We start from the raw sequence: 2,604 nt of genomic DNA, 5'->3' as shown, positions 1-2,604 counted from the left end.
TTTTTTTTTTTTTTTTTTTTTGAGACGGAGTCTGGCTCTGTCGCCCGGGCTGGAGTGCAGTGGCCGGATCTCAGCTCACTGCAAGCTCCGCCTCCCGGGTTTTACGCCATTCTCCTGCCTCAGCCTCCCGAGTAGCTGGGACTACAGGCGCCCGCCACCTTGCCCGGCTAGTTTTTTGTATTTTTTAGTAGAGACGGGGTTTCACCGTGTTAGCCAGGATGGTCTCGATCTTCTGACCTCGTGATCCGCCCGTCTCGGCCTCCCAAAGTGCTGGGATTACAGGCTTGAGCCACCGCGCCCGGCCAAGGCTATAAATTTTTCTAAAAGCTGAATTTCACACATTTTTTATTGATATGTTTTAATTTTTGTTGAGTTTGAAACCTTGCTTTACCACCCTTGTAGATTATTGTTGACCAACGGGGCATTTAGAATATACACACACACACACACACACATTTGGGAATTTTTCATATTTCTTCTTGCATTCGGTTTCTAGATTCATTTCATTGTGTTTGGATAGCAAACTATCTGGTATTCAAATATTTTGAAATTAATTGATTTTGTTTTTGTTTTATGGCTAGCACATGATCTGTTTTGTAAACATTCCACATATACTCGAAAGAATTGCGAATTTTGCATTTGTTGTATATGGTTTTCTCCAAATGTCTCTGATATATTTTGTCTAGATTTATGGTTGTTTATGACAAAACGGATAGTTTTATACCAGTTGCTCAGCTTCTCATAGACAGACTGAAATCTGCCTTCAATTTTGAAGGTCACTATACATAAATTTCTAAGCTTCCTATAATATTTTTTCAGCAACTTTAAGAGATCATCCATTTTTTTCAATTTCACTTTTTTTTTGTTTCAAGAGGCTGTTGATGTCTTACTACTTTCTCCTTGAAGATACTGTTTTATGCTGATATTAATTATACTGGAAGTAGACTCTTGCTCCTGGCTCTTACAGGGTTTTCATGCCACTGAAACAATAGAAAAATAATGGGATCCCTCTACTGTTGGGTATGATTGATCACGTTTACCAATGAGAAATCAGGTTGCAGTTTCACAGTGGGGGCATGTGTATAAATTAGGGGTTTCTCTGGGAATAACTTTTAGTAATTCCATATAGTAAACACTAATGCAAAGCTATAATAACAAAAATAAAAGGTAAGATTACTGAGGATTGTGACCTTCCAGGAATTAATGGGTTAGCCCGTGAGATATAGAACTTTGATGATATGGAGTCCTGCCTGAAGCCAAAGGAAACGAGGAATAGTCTGTACAATAAGGTTGTTATAAATAGTTATATAAATATTAACTATGACTCTGTGGATAGTTAAAGAAATGCAGAGGTTAGCAGCAATATATATTTTTTCTTTGTTTCTTTGTATATATTTGTATGTATACATGTATACATATATATTTGTATGCATACATGTATACATATATATTTGTATGCATACGTGTACACATATATATTTGTATGTATACATGTATACATATATATTTGTATGTATACATCAAGAGTATGTATATATATTTGTATGTATATATTTGTATATATAAATTACTTTCTTCTTCTATCTCTTTTATAATACTTCTGAATATTTTATATACTGATTGTTATTTGTGGTTAAACTTGCATTATAGTCCTTATTGTATGGAATATTCAGCTCAAACAGTGACTGAATTTGAGGAATGAGTGACAGTGATTGACTCAAAAAATATATGATGACTGGCATCCATATTTGAATAGGATTACTGTTGGGACTTTGTCTCTTTTTGGGGAAGTGGATGAGGGAAGATAGACTGTTTTGCTTGTATAAAGGGCACTTATTTGCTTAGGCAAAAGTGGTAATTAGGTTTTATTGATGTATGGAAATATAAAAATTCATTAAAATGCATGGATGTCTGTCTGTCTGTGTGTGTGTGTGTGTGTGTGTGTGTGGTGTTCTTAGCAGGCAAAAAGTGGATTGTGTTGTTTATGAAACCTTCAATATTCTGTTCTTTGCATTTTGGTATTGTGTCTATATCTTTCTTTTTCCAGGGGGCTTCCTGTCTATGACATTAGTGGTTGTGAGGAGACTGGAAGTCTGACAGAGGGATTGGCAGTTTCCTCCTTCCTGTGTTTCCTTTTTTTCTCAGTGTCACATCAGCCAATTATCTTGGTTATTCTAACATTATATTTATAAAATATCCCTTTAAGTCTTCTTAAAGCTACTGTACTTGAATTTTACTTTATCTAATATTAAAATTGCTATACTTGTCTGGTTATTTTTTTCACCCATACCAGATTTATCATTTTCTGTATTTGTGTAGTATTATTAAAACTAATATTTAGTTGCATAGGTAAAAATATCAATTGGTTATCCTTGTAAAACATTTAAAAATTAAAGGAATTCTAAAACTTTATTTCAGCAAATCTCCCATAATGCTACTACCCTAACTTCATATGCAACAATTTCGACAGTTTGGTGTATATAATTCAAGTCCTTTAATCTATGTGTTTATCAGTAATTATGTCTTAAGAAGAAATATAGCATCTTTTTCAATATGCATGTTTTATAATGAATGACACAATTTGTTACTTATTATCCCACTACT

Source organism: Theropithecus gelada, chromosome X (genome assembly GCF_003255815.1).
Source record: "Theropithecus gelada isolate Dixy chromosome X, Tgel_1.0, whole genome shotgun sequence".
Classification (NCBI taxonomy): domain Eukaryota; kingdom Metazoa; phylum Chordata; class Mammalia; order Primates; family Cercopithecidae; genus Theropithecus; species Theropithecus gelada.
This window is presented reverse-complemented; position numbering follows the sequence as displayed.